Here is an 8,537-nt window from a genome sequence, read left to right as displayed (position 1 = left end):
CCACAAAGACACTTCTTCCTAACACTCCTCATCCACTCTTTGGCCTTCACTCTTAGCCCTCCCTCTTCACTAATATCACTTCTTCTTTTATAACCTTCCTCTTCTTATCCACGTTCATGCTATTTTTAGAAGCTTTTTATCTCCCTATTTTTAGCTATGACACATCGACCTTCTAATCGTCATATCTCCCTTATCCGATATCCAAATTAAGCGATTTAAAAAGCTATAGAAAGCTCTTTTTACAAGCTTTCTAATCCATATTTAAACGTGATATTTGGATAAACAACGAGGGAGTTATGACCATTCTATTTTTACTGTTTTTTATAGTCTGCGTTTTCTCTTTTTACTTTTCTCTTGGTCTCGTATTTTTACTTTTGACTTCTTCCCTAAGGTCTTAGTTCGTGTTCTTATCCTCAAAAGGTGAATTATCTATACTTTATATTCTCCTAATGTTCAATGGCTTAGATTCTAAAAACACTTCCACAACTAGGTCATCCACATATAAGATGATGACGATCAGACTTGCAGAATCGCTTCGTATGTAGAGGGAGTTGTCCGATTTTGACATACGGAAGCCGATTTGATGAAGATATTGCGTTATCTTCGAATGCCAAGCACGCGGTGCTTGCTATAGCGGCAAGAACAACAAATTCAAGAACATCAACCCACATTGCCAATCGATCAACTGGTTCAGACCCTGTCCAACATTATTTTGCAAGTTAACCATACTAACGAAGCCATGTTATTATTCCTCTCAGCACCATCCGAGCAACAACAGAATCTCCGGGACCCTCGAGTTCGCCCAAAACCATTCTCCTGGGCCCTCATGAAATAACTACTATGTTATCCTTGTATAAAAGAGGGCCATAAAAAAATTTAATTGTGTCCTTTCTTCGACCTAGTACTTGCATTGCACATTTATGTGCTTAACATTGTTGCCTAGACACCGAAATTGACACCACATAAAATATCACTCTCTTTCTTAACCCTCTTTTGAAACATTATCAAGTGTGTACTTGTTTTGATGTCATCGACACAATGACAATTTGGCCGAGTGGTCCAAGGCGTTGGATTTAGGCTCCAATCCGACGAGGGCGTGGGTTCAAATCCCACAATTGTCATTAGAGAATTGAAAGAATTTAGCATTACCAAACTTTTCATGAAATAACAAATATGTTATTCTGGTACAAAAAAGGGCCATAAAAAATTGTAAGCGAGTCCTTTCTTCGATCTAAAACTTGCATTACACGTTGATGTGCTAAATATTGTTGCCAGTTGAGCTAAATTGACACCACTTAAAATATAGCTCTCTTTTTTAACACTATTTTGCAATTTTATCAAAGGTGTACTACTTTTAATGTCATCAATGCATTGACAATTTGGTCTAGTGGTCTTAGGCATTGGATCTAGACTCCAATCCGAAAGACCGTGGGTACAAATCCCAAAGTTGTCATTAGCGAATTAAAATAATCTAGCATTACCAAACATTTCATGAAATAAGTACTACATTATTCTTGTACAAAAGAGGGCCATACAATTTTTTAATTGTGTCCTTTCTTCGACCTAGTGCTTGCATTGCACATTGATGTGCTTAACATTGTTGCCTAGAAACCGAAATTGACACCACATAAAATATCACTCTCTTTTTAAACACTCTGTTGAAACTTTATCAAGTGTGCATTTGTTTTGATGTCATCGACTCAATGACAATATGGCCGAGTGGTCTAAGGCGTTGGATTTAGGCTCCAATTCAAGAGGGCGTGGGTTCAAATCCCACAGTTGTCATTAGAGAATTGAAAAAATTTAGCATTACCAAACGTTTCATGAAATAACAAATATGTTATTCTTCTACAAAAAAAGGCGATAAAAAATTATAAGTGTGTCCTTTCTTCAACCTAATACTTGCTTTGGACGTTGATGTGTTGAACATTGTTGCCCGTTGACCTAAATTGACACCACTTAAAATATAACTCTGTTTTTTAACACTATTTTGCAATTTTATCAATGGTATACTTCTTTTGATGTCATCAATACATCGACAATTTGGTCGAGTGGTCTAAGGCGTTGGATTTAGGCGCCAATCCGAAAGGGCATGGGATCAAATCCCACAGTTGTCATTAACGAATTAAAATAATCTAGCATTACCAAACATTTCATGAAATAACTACTACGTTATTCTTGTACAAAACAGGGCGCTAGAAAATATTAAAACATCCCCTCTTAGATCTACTGGTTGCATTGCATATTGATTTGCTTAACATTGTTTCCCAGTGAGAACTTTACTCTCTATTTTAACACTCTTTTACAACTTTATCAAGTGTGCACTTCTTTTGATGTCATCAACAATTTGGCCAAGTGGTGCAAGATGTTTGACTTAGGCTCCAATACAAAAGGGCGTGGGTTCAAATCCCACGGTTGTCATTAGTGGATTGAAACAATCTAGCATTACCAAAATTTTCATGGAACAACTATTATGTTTTTCTTCTCCAAAACAAGGCCGTAGAAAACTTTAAACATATTCTTTCTTTGACATAGTCCTTGTGTGCTTGCATTACACATTGTGCGCTTAACATTGTTGCCCACCCACTGAAATAGACACCACTTCAAATATCACTCTCTTTCGTTACACTCTTATGCAATTTTATGAATGATGTACTTCTTTTGATGTCATCATCTTAATGACAATTTAACCGAGTGGTTTAAGGCATTGAATTTAGGCTCCAATCCGAGAGGGCGTGGGTTCAAATCGCATAGTTGTCATTAACGAATTGAAAAAATCTAGCATTGCCAATTCCGGTTTCGACATAGCCGGGTCAGTGCGGCTCTTGAAGTTCTCGGAACCATTCTTGATGTGATGTCATATGGTTTGAGACACCGGAATCGACGAACCATACATCTTCCGGACCGGAGGCACTAGTTGAGATAGAGGCTGACATAGAGTTTGCTCTATGTTTCATCATGAAGAAATCTACATGCAACAACCAGATGGATTCATGAAGAAAGGGAAGGAGAACCTGGTATGCGGTTGAAGAAGAGCTTATACGGACTGAAAGGGAAGGAGATTTCCTAATACTCTATGTGGATGATATGCTGATCATTGGACGAGACAAAGGCAAGATCCGGATGCTGAAGAAGGCTTTGAACCGAACTTTCTCAATGAAAGACTTGGGTTCGGCAAGACAGATATTGGGTATGCACATCATCTAGGACCGGTCGAAGAAGTTGTAGTGGCTGTCACAGGAAAAGTATGTGACGAAAGTGCTTCAACGGTTCAACATGTCGAATGTGAAACAGGTCGGATTGACACTTCCGGCAAACTGCAAGCTATCCGGAAAGTAGAGCCCGAGGACAAAGGCAAAGAAGGCGGATATGATGAAGATACCGTATGCCTCTGCCGTCAGGAGCTTAACGTACACAATGGTGTGTACCCGACCGGATATTGGATATGCAGTCGGAGTGGGGAGCCGGTTCATGAGCTATCCCGGAAGAGAGCACTGGAATGTGGTCAAGTGGATACTCCGGTATTTGAAAGGCACCTCGAGTATGTGCCTCCGGTTCGGCTCCAGTAATCCTCAACTTGACGGATTCACGGATTCGGATATGTTAGCTGATGCAGATACCAACCGGTCTACATCCGGATATGTCATGACTTATGTAGGGGGAGCTATTTCGTGGCAGCCGAGGCTACGTTGTCAACCACGGAGGTGGAGTACATGGCAACTGTAGAAGACGGCATGGAGATAATCTGGATGAAGGACTTCATCGGAGAGCGAGGAATCCAATAGGAGGAATACCGGCTCTACTGTGACAGTCAAAGTGCCATCCACCTTGCAAAGAACGCGGCCTACCATTCCCGGACGAAACATATCCAACGGAGGTACCACTGGATCCGAGAGAGAGTAGAAAATCAAGAGTTCATGCTAACGAAGATCCACGCATAGTAGAACGGGTCGGACATGCTGACCAAGGTCTTGACAACTGACAAGCTAGACACATGCTGAAAGCGGATCGGGTTGACAAGACATCCCATGCCGGAGAGAAGAGGGAGATTGTAGGGAAATCGGTCCCTCCGGATGGGATACGGTGATGAATGAAGAGAACCCGGTGAGAACCAGAAGAGAGACATATTTGTTAATATGTCTTGAGCAAGCCTATTGAGGCTATATTTGTAAATAGCCCTAAGTTCATATAAGTATAAATATGACTTAGGGAAATCGCTTTATAGGTAGAGATGTCATATTGTTGTAACTATTGTATAGACAGTGACAGAGAGAGTAGCCACGAGCACTCTCTGTTGTAACCGCCATCTGGCGAAGATCCCAAGCACGAGGTCGTTGCCTCTGTGCCTACACTTTGTATTTCCTCTCATATAGTGATAGTTGGAGTCTGTGGGCTGCCGTGGTTTTTCCCTGTTAGGGTTTTCCACGTTGTCGTAGTGTAGTCCGCACACTACGTTGTCGTGGACAAAACCGCCCCTAGGAGGAATCAAGGGGAGGAGGCATGACCCAATCCTTTTCGCGCGTGTGTGTGTTAATGAATTGTACATATCTAGGAATAGATCGGCTGATGTACATATGTACTAGGAAGGGTATTAATTGTCTAGGGCATCGATGCGTATCTTTGTCGGAAAGGACAGAGAATAAAGTTAATCTGTTTTGATGTAACGGCCTCCTCGATTACCTATAAAAGGGAGGGGAGAAGGAGAAGAAAGTATCGCGTTTTGGTGAGGATGAAGTGTTGTTGGATTGGGGACCGAGCTCTCTCCTCCACCGTTGCTCTCCACTACGTTTCCGTGTCGGTTGCTTCTGCTGTGTGTAAGCCCGTGTGCTTCCAGCAGAGGCTCCACCGTGCGTTCTCTGTGTCGTCCGTGTGTGTGCGTGGAACCTCCGTTTTGGGTCAGTTGCCGGCTTGCCCGTTGTAATCGTTGTTGACGTTGTAATTGAATTTTCCGCTCCTGTCTCTCTCTCTCTCTGTTTCCATGAATCGCTCTCCCTCTCCTTTCTCACGCTCCTTGGTTCAGGGCCCCCGCGGTCCTGCCTCATTTCACACGTGAGAGTGTAACAATACGACATATTTGGTGAACTCGGCGTGAAAGAAGGTGGCAAAGGAGTTGAAGATGAGGGGATCCGAGCTTGCTGAAGCTATGGCAGTAGTCGTCAACCGGCTAGTTAGTGCTCGTGAGGGAACGAGTGCCCTTGATAGGGACATAGAATCGATTGTCGGCACCATAGGCCGATTCGGTGGGAAGAATACCAGAAGCTATTTGGAGGCCTATCGGGCCGAAATGATCATGAGGGAGATCCCGGAGGACAGACGGTTGTCAAGATTCCCTTGAGTGGTGACGCCGAGCATCCACGCGGAGGTGCTCGAGGTGCTTGTTAGGAACTGGACGTTCCTTATGTGCAAGACTCGACCACAACCGAGATTCTTTTCATACACAGAAAAATAGGTAATGAAACGTGACACAAAGAAGAGAAATGGTACACAGGAGGTTTACGTGGAAAACCCCAAACTAGGGGAAAAACCACGGCAGCCCACAGGCTGCAAACTGTCACTATGTATGAATGTACAAAACAGTGAGTTCACGGAGGCAACGACCTCGGACTCACGATCTTCGCCACAGGCGGCGGTTACAACAGAGGCATCGACCTCTTTCTCTCTCTCTCTGTACAACGTTACGTACTATCTCTTCTTCTTGCACCAACAAGAAAAATAACAACAACCCTACATATTAGTTTGCCCTAAGTCATATTTATACTAATATGACTTTTCGGCTATTTACGAATATAGCCACAATGGGCTCTCAGAAACATATTTACGAATATGTCTCTTCCTCCAGTTCATACCGGGTCTGCACCATCCGGCTCTCCGTAACCGGGTACTCCTCATCTGGTTCATACCGGGTCTGCACCATCCGCCTCTCCGTAGCCGGGTACTCCTCATCCGGTTCATGCCAGGTCTGCACCATCCGGCTCTCCGTAACCGGGTACTCCTCATCAGGCTCATACCGGGCCTGCACCATCCGGCTCTCCGTAGCCGGGTCCTCCTCATACGGTTTCGGCCTCGGCTGAGTTTGTTCGTCGGCACTGTTCTTCTCCCTTCCCATCCGGAGGGACCTGTTTCCCAACAAACTCCCCCTTCACTCCGGCATGGGGTGTCTTACCAACCCGATCTTCTTCCGGCATGCGTCCAGCTTGTCGGGTGTTAGCACTTTGGTCAGCATATTTGACCCGTTCTCGGTCGTGTGGATCTTTGTCAATGCAAACTCCTGGTCATCTACTCTTTCCCGGATCCAGTGATACCTCCGCTGGATATGCTTCGTCCGGGAATGGTAGGCCGCATTCATAGCAAGGTGGATGGCACTTTGACTGTCGCAGTAGAGTCGGTATTCCTCTTGCCGGATACCGAGCTCTCCGATGAAGTCCTTCATCCATAATATTTCCTTGCCGGCTTCCACAGCCGCCATGTACTCCGCCTCTGTGGTTGACAATGCAATTGTCTTCTGCAGCCTCGACTGCCACGAAACAACTCCCCCTGCATATGTCATCACATACCTGGATGTAGACCGGCTGGTATCCACATCAGCCGACATGTCCGAATTGGTGAAACCGTCCAGTTGAGGTTTTTCGGAGCCGAATCAGATACACATATTTGAAGTGCCCTTCAAATACCGGAGTATCCATTTGCCTGCGTTCCAGTGCTCCTTGCCGGGATTACTCATGAACCGGTTGTTGGGATTTACGGTCCCTCCGGATGGGATGTCCGGAGATGAATGACGGCAAGCCCGGTTGCGGTTACGGAACCGGAGGATGAAGAGTACCCGGCATGAAGCCGGATGAAGAGTACCCGGCTACGGAGCCGGATGATGTAGACCCCGGGTACGGAGCCGGATGATGAAGACCCGGCTATGGAGCCGGATGATGTATGTACCCGGAGAGAGATCCGGATGCGGGGACATATTTGTGAATATGTTTGCCAAGGGCCCTTGTGGCTATATTTGTAAATAGCCTGAAAGTCATATGTGTATAAATATGACTTAGGGCAAACTGTTTATGGTTGCTGTAAGTTGCTACTCATTTTTCTGTTTTTCCCACTTAGAGAGAGTGAAGAGAGCAGCCGAGAGAGAGAGAGAGAAAGAGAGAGAGACGAAGAGGTCGTTGCCTCTGTGTATTACCGCCGCCTGTGGCGAAGACAGTGAGCTCAAGGTTGTTGCCTTGAAGCTTCACCATTGTACATCTCTGTTCATAGTGATAGTTGGAGTTTGAGGACTCCCGTGGTTTTTCCCGTATAGGGTTTTCCACGTTAATCCCTGTGTTATCGTGTCTTTCTCTGTGTGTCCTATTTTCTGCTGCATTGATTCGCGCTTTGTCGGTTGTGGCCGAGCGGTGAAGGCGAATCGGAGCGTTGATTCTCAACAAAGTGGTATCAGAGCGATGGCAGTGCAGAAAATGGAAGGCGGCAGCAGCGGGCAGCCGGGGATGATGGTGCTGAATGCGCAGAACTACGCCGACTGGAAGATCAAGATGGAGGATCTTCTGATTGTTCGGGACCTGTACGAACCGATTGACAGGTCGGAAATACCGAAGGGGGTACTTGAGACGGAATGGAGGCTTCTGAACCGGAAAGCCGTTGCAACCATTCGGCAATACGTCGACGTGAGCGTTCTACAACATGTGGCGAACGACACCAACGCATACGAGATGTGGCGGAAGCTGTCGGGCCTCTACGAGAGGAAGAATGCGTTGAACCGGACCTCCCTGATGAGGAAGATAGTGAACCTCAAGTACCGGGACGGCGAGAGTATGGTGGAACACGTAAGCACATTCATGGGATTCGTGAACCAGCTTGCGGCGATCAAGTTCCCGCTGGAGGATGCAATGCAAGCCATCATTCTGATGTGTACATTGCCGGAAAGCTGGGAGAACTTGGTGGTGACTCTCAACACCTCCTGCACCGAAGATAACTTGTCTCTACAAACGGTAAAGACAAGTATTTTGAACGAAGAAGCGCGTCGGAGAGATAAAGAACCGGCCTCCGACTCGAAGGCGCTGCTTACCGAATCGGAACGGGGAAGACAATGGAACCGGAGTCCGCAAAGACGGGAGAAGTCGGGGACCCGGTCGCAGTCAAGAGGAAGACCCACATGCTTCCACTGTGGGAAGCCGGGGCACTTCCGGAAGAATTGTCGGCATTACCGAAAGGACAACGGAGCCGACGACACCGATTCGAAGAAGTCACCGGAGAGAAACGGTGCATACCGGGGAGCCACGGGCCGGAGAGGTCCGGATCGGCGAGGGCAGGACCGGAAAGGAACGACGGCACTCGCGGCAAGTGAAGAAGAAATAATGCTCATTACCGAAGAGAGGGAGCTGAACCTTGCCGGTGAAGAGATGACCTGGGTGGTCGATTCCGGAGCGTCGTTCCACCTGACCCCGGAGAAGAAATACTTCTCATCCTACATAGCCGGTGAGCACGGCTGTGTCTGGATGGGAAACGAAGGTACGTGCCGGATTGCCGGCATAGGAGACGTGTGGTTG

General features: G+C 46.2%; 2 non-coding genes across 2 annotated transcripts; both read left to right on the top strand.

Annotated features, from left to right (window-relative positions):
* Positions 1 to 1,040: 1,040 nt before the first annotated feature.
* On the top strand, positions 1,041 to 1,121 carry TRNAL-UAG (transfer RNA leucine (anticodon UAG)). The gene has a single exon. It is a non-coding gene; the product is annotated as a tRNA-Leu (tRNA).
* A 584-nt stretch (positions 1,122 to 1,705) lies between these two features.
* Positions 1,706 to 1,785, top strand: TRNAL-UAG (transfer RNA leucine (anticodon UAG)). Its single transcript has one exon. It is a non-coding gene; the product is annotated as a tRNA-Leu (tRNA).
* Positions 1,786 to 8,537: the final 6,752 nt, after the last annotated feature.

Source organism: Azolla caroliniana, unplaced genomic scaffold (assembly GCF_043228905.1).
Source record: "Azolla caroliniana isolate FFs.n. ecotype wild unplaced genomic scaffold, voAzoCaro1.0.p SCAF_9, whole genome shotgun sequence".
Taxonomy (NCBI): domain Eukaryota; kingdom Viridiplantae; phylum Streptophyta; class Polypodiopsida; order Salviniales; family Salviniaceae; genus Azolla; species Azolla caroliniana.
This window is presented reverse-complemented; position numbering and strand designations above follow the sequence as displayed.